Here is a 9,609-nt window from a genome sequence, read left to right as displayed (position 1 = left end):
TTTATCATCGCGAACACACGAAAAAGAGACGAACGAAATATAAGTCTTCTTACGGGTATTTCTTTTTGCCATCGGGGGATTTCGTGTGTACACTTATTTCATGCTCGACAGAACATCGAAACTCGTAAGAGGTGGGTGGTGGTGGTGGTGGTGGTGGTGTGGTGTGCTGATGGTGGCTTGCTTCTTCTTCTTCTTCTTCTCCTCTATCTTTCCTCTCTTATTTCTTTCTTTTTTTCTTTCTTTTCGTGAGAGCAACGTAAACGAATGTACGAGAATTTTTCGTCGTAAAATAAAAAAAAAAGAAAAAGAAAGAAAAGAACCCTTACGAACGACTTTTATATAAGCGACGAAATTTATTCTATTATTTGATTTACTAAAGGGAACAAAAAATAATGATAAAAGAAGGGAAATAAATAGGATGCCAGCAAATCAAAGTGTTTCCTTCGAATAGAAGCCATCTTCGTTTTTTTCACATTCGAGTATTATTTTTTTTATTAATAGAAAAAAGAAAGAAAAAAAAAGAAGAAGAAGAAATAAGAGTAGGATTCATCTTATAATTTTTGTAATCTGTTAACTTTGAAACGAGAGATACGATAATGAATAAAGAATAGAAAATCGAGAAGTGCATAATATCTTCTCTCTCTCTCTCTCTCTCTCTCATTCTCTCTCTCTCTCATTCTCTCATTCTTTCCATCATATTATCATCCTATAACCATATAAAGGTTGATCACATTTCGAGAGGATTCCTCACGGTTTGTCGGGCAAGCCACGTGTAGTTATGGAAAACGAAAAGGGACAATATAAAAAGAAGTACACTCTCTCTTTCTCTTTCTATCGAGAAATGCATCTTTATGCACAAAAGCAGCATGCAAGGGAGAGTTGTGTGCGTGGGTTGGTTGGGCGGTTGCTTAAAAGAGAGAAAGAGAGAGATGCTTGCTCGTTGCTGTCGCTTTTTTCTCTCGTTAATGAATTCCTCTTTATGCGAACGTAGTAATTGGTACCTCGCATTATTCTCAATCAGCGCTACTGTCCTACGCGTACTGAGAGAAGACAAAGAAAGGACAAAGAGAAAAAGAGAAAGAAAGAGAGAAAAAGAGAGAGAAGATGTGCAGGAAAAACCGCAACGAAAAGTGCATCAGCAGCAGCAGTAGAAGCAGAAGCAGAAGCAGAAGCAGCACCATGAGGAAGCTTTGCTGATTTACGAGTAGAAGTTACGCTAGGTGCTGGAAAGGGCATTAATATTCGTGACGGAATATTAAACCGCGAGCACCAGAAGCGTGCGCGTCAATGGACGACGAACCTTCAAAGGGATTTTACAAGGCACATTCGAGGAGAATGAGGAGGAAGAAGAAGAAGAAGAAGAAAGGGTGGTAAATAAGGGAGATAAATATAGGACGGTATTATTCCTCTAAGATTATAAGATTCTTGTTAAGTGTCACGCGTAAAAAGAATTCGTTTTTGTATATTTATTAATACTTTGGTATTTTAGGGTTTCTCGATTTTATTATATAAAATATCTTTTTGAATATTAATTAATAATATTTTTTCAGATGGAATACGTTTTTTAATCTTTTTATCTATCTCGATTTATTTATAATAAAATATTTTTTTAAATATTGATATAAGCACGCGTTTATCGTGATTATTTAAATTGATTTATACGCAAGGGAATTTTAATATTAGATTTATGAACTGAGCCAATTTTTAAGATCGTAAGGAAATATAATACGTAAATATGAATTCCTCTATTCTACACACTTCTTCATTCAAACAATATTTGTAAATTTGTAAAAAATAATGAACGAAACATTCATAAATCAAGTGTTAAGTATCCTACGATCTAATATTCGAGCTTATTACTGAATGTTCTTACTTTAGGCTCAAAATTGTTAGTTACTTATTCTTGAGAATATATAAAAAAGTATTCTCGATTAGGTTTTACTTTTCTCGTAGGACGAGAAAGAGCATCCTTTCAGATCTAGTTCCTTTATTGAAACAGACAAACGAACAGACGACGAAGGAGACGACCAAACCAAGAAGAAAACGAGACGTAGATGAGACGTAAAGTATAAAGCAAAGCAAAGCAAAGTAAAGCAAAGCAAATCAAAGCATAGCAAAGCATAGCAAAGTATAGCAAAGCAAAGGATAGCACAAGGTACAAGGTATAAGCAGGGTATAGTATAGCATAGCATAGCATAATACAGCAAAGTAAAATAAAGCAGCAGCAGTAGCAGCAACACAACACAACACAACACAACACAAGACAAGACAAGACAACACAACGTCTTTGTGAGTCACATAGTCAACGAACTATACAGAGAGAGGAGGAAAGAACATCGTGCGATCGGCGTAAACGGGAGTACAAGGATAAAGCTACCTAAAGGAAGGACAGAAGAGACAAGATGGAAAATTGGCTGCTCATCGAAAACAGGATAACGTTGGAAAAGGATGAGTAGAAGTTACTGGAGAGAATCGTCCTGTTACTGGAACACGAAGGATACCGAGTGAGAGAAAACAGGATGGATGGATAGAAACTTGGGATAGAAGATTAACTTGAGTGTGTATGAAAGAACGAAAGAGAGAATGAGGGGGGAGGGGGGATGAGGAGAATGGGGGAAGAAAGGGGGAAGAAAGGAAGAGAAAGATAGGACGAGAGAGAGAGAGAGAAAAGCTGAAATTCTACGGCAAGCAATAGCATTGGGAACATAATCGATTTGCAGTGAACTCATCCGTAATTCGGCTCGTGTTCGGTGTGACTAGAAAGACTGTCTCTTTCTCTCTTTTCTCTCTCTCTCTCTCTGTTGGTCTCTCTTTTGCAGGCAAGCACGCAACGCGACAGCAAAGGCGCCAACGGAGCGAGAAATTACTCATCGTTCTGATTGAGGTTAATTAATTAGATAATTAAGTCTCCCCCACAGAGAACGAGCCAAGAGATCACCGAGCGAGCTACGATGCGAGAGAACGGATATTCTCTCTCTCTCTCTCTCTCTCTCTCTCTCCCTCTCTTTTTATAATGTTCTCTTTTATCTTTCCTAAACAAAACAAAATCATTTAAAAATCTTACCATTATTCTTTAACTCGTTAACCAAGTAGCGTTTCTAGGATTATAGTCGAACGAGAAGGAAAAAAGGGAAAAAATAAAAATAAAAATAAAAAGAAAATTATATAATAACAGAGAGATAGTGAAAGTTTAGTTTTCTCGAAGAAAAATCCTGGATTTAATTGTAATTGGAAGTGATTTTTGTTCGAGTGACAAGAAGAACATTATCGATAATCCCTGTTCATCTTTCTAGATCTTTTTATGTTTTTTTCTTTCTTTCAATCTCAAACATATACATAGACACACACACACGCACGCACGCACACTCAGACCCGAATAATTTCACCCTACGAAACATAACGTTGCTACGAATGTTTCCTCTCTCTCAGCCCTAGTATTTCCACCCTCCGATATGTAACTGACGTTTTTGACGCGTCAAGTGGTGGTGGTGCTGATGGTGGTGGTGGTGGTGGTGGTGGTGGGTCTCCTTGCTGTCTATGTCCACGTCCCATTCCAATGGGATGCGTTATCGGCTACTGTTTTACATAAACATTTCTCTTAGCATAGGACGAGGGGAGGGTTTCTGGGTTTCGGGTTTTGGAAAGGAGGAAGAAACTAAAACCTGGCTTGGTAAAAGGTCGACTTGACAAAAGGGGAAAGGGAAAAGGGTGAAGTGAGAAACAGATAACTATGAAAGGAGAGAGAGGGAGGGAGAAAACATAGGACCCCGAGATTCCTCCTAAGTGATCTCGAGTGTTTTCGCAGTTGATTCGTCTCGACTGTACTTTCAAGTCCCCCTCTCCTCTCCCTGTGAACGATTCCCTTCTCCCGCTTCCTTCCTCACCTCGCAATTGGCAGAGCTTTTTAAGCTCGGTTTAATCCAAGCCTCGGGCCTCATTTTGCCTAACTTCCCTATTTAGTTAGGCTACCCTGTTACACTGCTGGGAACCGGCAAGTGGCTGCTTCGTTTGTACCGATCGAATATACACCACCACCCCCCTCCCCACTCCTTCTCTCTCTCTCTCTCTTTCTTATACATGCCCATACATGTTCCCCCCCTTCTCTCTCTTTCTCTCTTTTACCCCATCTCTTTCTAGGTTATACATCCAAAGGTTTGCCTTTCATGTGCTAATCCCCGTTTATTTAATCGAATGCTAATAATAAACGTCGACGAATCGGTGAAGAAGCTCATCTCGCGTGGAAAAACTTCAGCCTGGATTAGGGCTCGGAGACGTTCCTTCGAAAGGACACGTTAAAAAGGGGGAATCCTATGGATAGTCCGAATATATTCGACAAAGTTATCCCCTAACCTATCCCCCCACTCCACCCACCCAACCTTGTTTGCCTAATGGCTCGTTTCTAGACTTTTAATATCTTCTCGAGCGAGACTTTTACACCCCCAACGTGTAGATCGTATTACTCGCTTCGTAACTGTCTACTGTTTATTCTAAGGTTAAGGGCTTCCCTTTTGTTTTTTTTATTATTATTAGTATTATTTTTATTCGTGTTTTATAAGTTCGATAAGAACGATTTATCTCGGTTAGATTTAATGAAATTTATTTTTCAAAATTCTCTTCTCGTTTTAATTTATGATTTATATTTTAATTTGTTATATATATATATATATAGAAATAATAAATAAAAAGTTAGCATAGTTTAATAATTAATTTTAAAAAGAAAGAAGTGCATACTATTAATATATATATATATATACATAGATGAATAATTAATAAATAAATAATTAATTATTGACGCGTGAGTTGGGTTGAAAAATTATAAGAGTCATTTTATTTTCGATCAAATATTTTCATTTAAATAATAAATGTTTGTTTTTATTTTCTAATAATGATAATAATAATAATAATAATAATAATAATAATAATAATAATAAATTAAACAAAACGAAGTTATATAAATGAATAATAAATCATTAAAATTTCTCGAAGCTTTGCCGAAGTAATTAGAATCATCATAAATTTTACGAGCATACGATAATAAAATCCAATGTCCGAGTCTTCTCGATCATGCGAATGACTCGCACACGAGTACTTTGATTAACGGTTTGTGATAATAATAAGGTAATAATTTATAAATCCTACTACGAGGTTACGTATCAGTAGCGATTTTATACACGTCGACGTTATCAACACACCACAGCTTTTTTCTTCTTATCATTCTTGTTATCGATGCTAGTCTCATCCATGATGACCTCTGTTATTGCGTTATGCGACTACTACGATCGATAATACCGATTGCAATATTAAATTGATTGACAATTTTTAATACAACCAAAAAAAAAGGTTGATTTTTTCTTTTTATCTTTCCAAGGACGTTTTTCATTTTCGTCAAAGTCTTTTGCTCAAGCATTATTTTATTATTCGACAAATATAAAATTTAAACGAATTTTTAAATTAAATTATTTATTCATATATTTATTAATATTAATTATATTGTATTTAAATTATGAAAAGATTTAATTCAAATGAAAATATATAATATATGTTAGTTAATTTATTATTTATTTATATTATATTTTCATTTTAATAAATCTTTTTATAATTTTAATATAATATATTTATCCGAAAGTGTGTGTGTGTGTGCGTGTGTGTGTTTTTTAACCAATCATTTTTAAATTATATTCTTGTTGATACGTTGATTTTAATTTTGATTTTTTATGAAATTTAATGATAGATTTTAAAATTTGTTAAACACGTATATATCTCGATATTATTATTATTATTATTATTATTATTATTATAAATATTGTCAGTTTACCTTTGATTGCATCGTATGTTGAAAGATCGATTATTCGTTATCGATAATAAGAAAAACATCGTTTCAACGAAATTTTGGTTCTTTCGATCATACGAAACTTAAATCATTTTCTTTATTTATTTAATTCTTTTTTTTTTATTGTTCCTTCTCGTTGCTTGGAATTAATTCATTGAAAATGTTTACACGAAGATCTTATTATTTTACACAATTGTTGAGATCTTATCCAATTTTAAGACTCGTCGATATTTACGACCAACAGGTAACCTATTTCGTAAAATATGCAAATTTGACTGGTCTGAATATATCTATAAAACAATCAAATTTAAAAAGAAAAAAAAAGAAAAATTATTATTATTATTATTATTATTATTATCATCGTTTATTTTCTAGTCTTTCATACGTGTCTATGTTCTGGACAATGTCTTCGTTTGCATATTCATGTATTTCTTACTTTACATAGCACTTTGGTATTCTAATAAAGTAAGATACATTAATTAATTAACATAACAGTTTTAATTTAAATAATATATTTTATTTTAAGATCTAATAATTAAAATATAACAAACATATGATTTTGAAATGCGTTAGATTGTTTGCTTATTATTATAATAAATAAATGAATGTTTTTAAATGATATGTTTCTTCGAAGGTGATTAAGAAAATTGAAAAATCCAACGATGAGTTTTCGGTAATCGTTAAAGAAAATCAAATGGTACGAAAATATTTCATTATAAATGAATTATTATTTATCAATGTACAGAATTGTTGTTGTATAGAATTTTATTCATTGTAGAAATTAAATGATCTCATTATATTGAAGAAAAAGAAGATCGAGTACGAGGAAGTTATGGTTAAATCGGTCGGTTATTAACATTATTAAACAAATTTTTATTATTATAGGTGACATAATCGAAAAGTATTATTTAAATGAAAATGTTTATAGAAAGGTGTTCAAAAAGTGACTACTGAACAATTGGAAAGTGAAGTAAATAAAAATTTGATAATTAACAAAATAAAATTAATAGAAATTTCGTAATATTGTTTAAATAATAAAAAAAAAATTATTCATATTTTTCTCGAAGATGAAGAAACTCAGCGTGATGTTATTATCAACGACGTGTAAGATGAACGAGATAGAAAAATTCGTTAATAAGGTTATTGGAATTTAAGAAAAAAAAATAAAAAAATTATTATTAAATCTCGGATGATTTTTTTTTTGTTCTTTTTTTAGTTAGAACGTTCGCAGAGAAACTACATTCTTTCGACTGACATTGGAATTCGGGAAATTGAAAATAATGCAGAAGATAAGGATGCAACGGGTGAACCATTCGACGAAATTAAAGTTAATAAAAATTCCGTTTTTACGATTTTCTAAGAATTTACACACATATGCACACACACACAAGTGTATTGAAGATTCGCAAACATTTCTTTTCGTTTTATTCAGATTCTCGAACCATCTTTTCCACCACCGAAACCACCCGAACCACCGCCTAGAAAATATGGAATATTTGCTAGTCGACCTTTCAGTGGTACAACTCCACAAATCTCGATTGCAACGCAAAATAAAATTGGATTCAAGTAACAACGTGTGTTCTACGCGTTTTCGTATAGTAATTTATTATTATTTATTTAAAAAAAAAACAAAAAAGAAAAAGAAAAATTAGAAATGATTTGCACGTTTTTAGATAACCGAGTTAAAAATTAATCTCATTTAAATATTTATATATTAAAAGAAATAAAATGAAGAGGTGAAAATCGGGGTTAATGATATTATTAAACAAATGCACGAATTTATTCAAGTTTCTAAACGAGGAATACCAAGAATCTAAAAGTTTATTACAATTGGATAGAATAAAAACTAGTGTTACCTGTACTTTCGTATATGTACACACATATATACATACGTATTGTGTACACCTGCATATTTCTAAGACAGTAAGGTGATCACACGATCTCCCTGTTTGTCATTCGATGCACGATAGATTCATTGTATGTAGGCCAAAGTAGAAAATAAATGTCGTGGTTTGTTAAATTAAAACTCGAATCCGTTGGGTCGTGTTGTATTGTGTTTAATCTTTCGTATCTCGTTCGTTTTATTTTCTATTCTCGAACAAGAGAGTTTTAATTTATTTGAAATAGGTATTTTTTCTTTTTATTTTTCTTTTTCTCTTCCTTGATGCGAGTCTCGAGAATTCACCATAATCATTTTCTTCCACTACTTTCTTGATTCTTAACAGATAATCCGAGTATTCTCGTAACCTACTGATCTATGGGATATAAAAAGAAATGAAATCGTCAGGGTCATCACACTTGTCGTCGTTGTCGTTGCCTTTATCACGAAAAATCATTCTCATTAAAACACCAATCCCAAAGATTTGTAACGCGTATAAAATTTCATGAAAATCCTTCAACAGTGTCGCACCATTCAAAAAAGATTCGTCTACTCGATTTAACTTTCTAAATATTTTAAATACAATTTTACTTATTTTTAACAATTCTTTTTTAACTCTCATATTTATTTGTGATTTATTATATTACGTTATATCTGCTACTTTTATATATATATATATATATGTGAAAAAATTTATTTGGTAGCTTGTCAAAATATAAATATAAATATTTCTTTATTATATTAGCATAATTATTATCGACGTATACTTTCATTTCTATGCGAAATGTCGTAGAACGATACACAGCCAAACGAAAGAACATCGATTTTGAATATTTTTGTAATCATCCGAGACAAGGTAAACCACTTTAAGATAATCATATATATTTTTTCCTCGAATAATTAAAAAGATGAAAGTATAAAATTAGAATAAAATTTATTTCTTTTTATCAGGTTTTGAAAAAAATATTAAAATTAATATTAAAACAATAACGTCTAATATTAAATTAATATAATACTTTTATTTTATTATAAAAATAAATTCTAATGATATATAATATGACAAACTTGCCAATGATTTATTAATTCTTAATTACAGTAAAAAAAAACAAAATTCATTATTATTTAAACTATAATAATTTTTCCTCGTTTAAAACTAATGTAGAAAACTAATATTAAATTAATTCTGATATTTCCAACTAAGTTATACAGAGATATATTTATATACTCGACTCGAGACAATAATAGTCCATCTTTTGGACTTTTGCCCAATAAACGTAGACACCACAATATAAAACTAGTGGATACGTAAACACATACATATATATACGATATTTACAGAATGTTTCAACATCGAACAACACGTTTCTCAAAAACTATTCATTATAAAATAAATAATATTATTATCAAAACAATGAAGTAACATTTCCTAATGCACATTTCCAACATTCCAACTTGACTCATATAACAATTAAAGTTACTTAAAGGGGTTAGAACCCTTCGTTTAAAATAAATGAATTTCTGATAAATAATTGTCTGTCTTAAAAATCTAATCATTCTGATCATTCATAAATTCATTCATTCATTCGTTCAATCATTTATTGATTAAATCATTAGATTTGAATAGAAACGTCCAGATAGACAATTGTTTACTGAAACATCCTGTAAATGAAAATGTTCATATATAATTATATAAAAAGACTATAGTTTGAAATGGTATGAGCAGGAGAACTGCAACAGGAGGCAAACGATCGAATAACGTAGACTCGCGCGGGCGAGTGTCCAACTTTCACTAACAACTCGTTAGGTTCGTACCAGTGGTTTCAAATCATTCACAGTCATTCCGTGACTTCGGTAGATCACGGTAACGCCGGTTTTACTCTACGTTACTTTTCACATGGTT

This window comes from Polistes fuscatus, unplaced genomic scaffold (genome assembly GCF_010416935.1).
Source record: "Polistes fuscatus isolate 324 unplaced genomic scaffold, CU_Pfus_HIC Scaffold24, whole genome shotgun sequence".
In the NCBI taxonomy this organism is placed as follows: Eukaryota; Metazoa; Arthropoda; class Insecta; order Hymenoptera; family Vespidae; genus Polistes; species Polistes fuscatus.
This window is presented reverse-complemented; position numbering follows the sequence as displayed.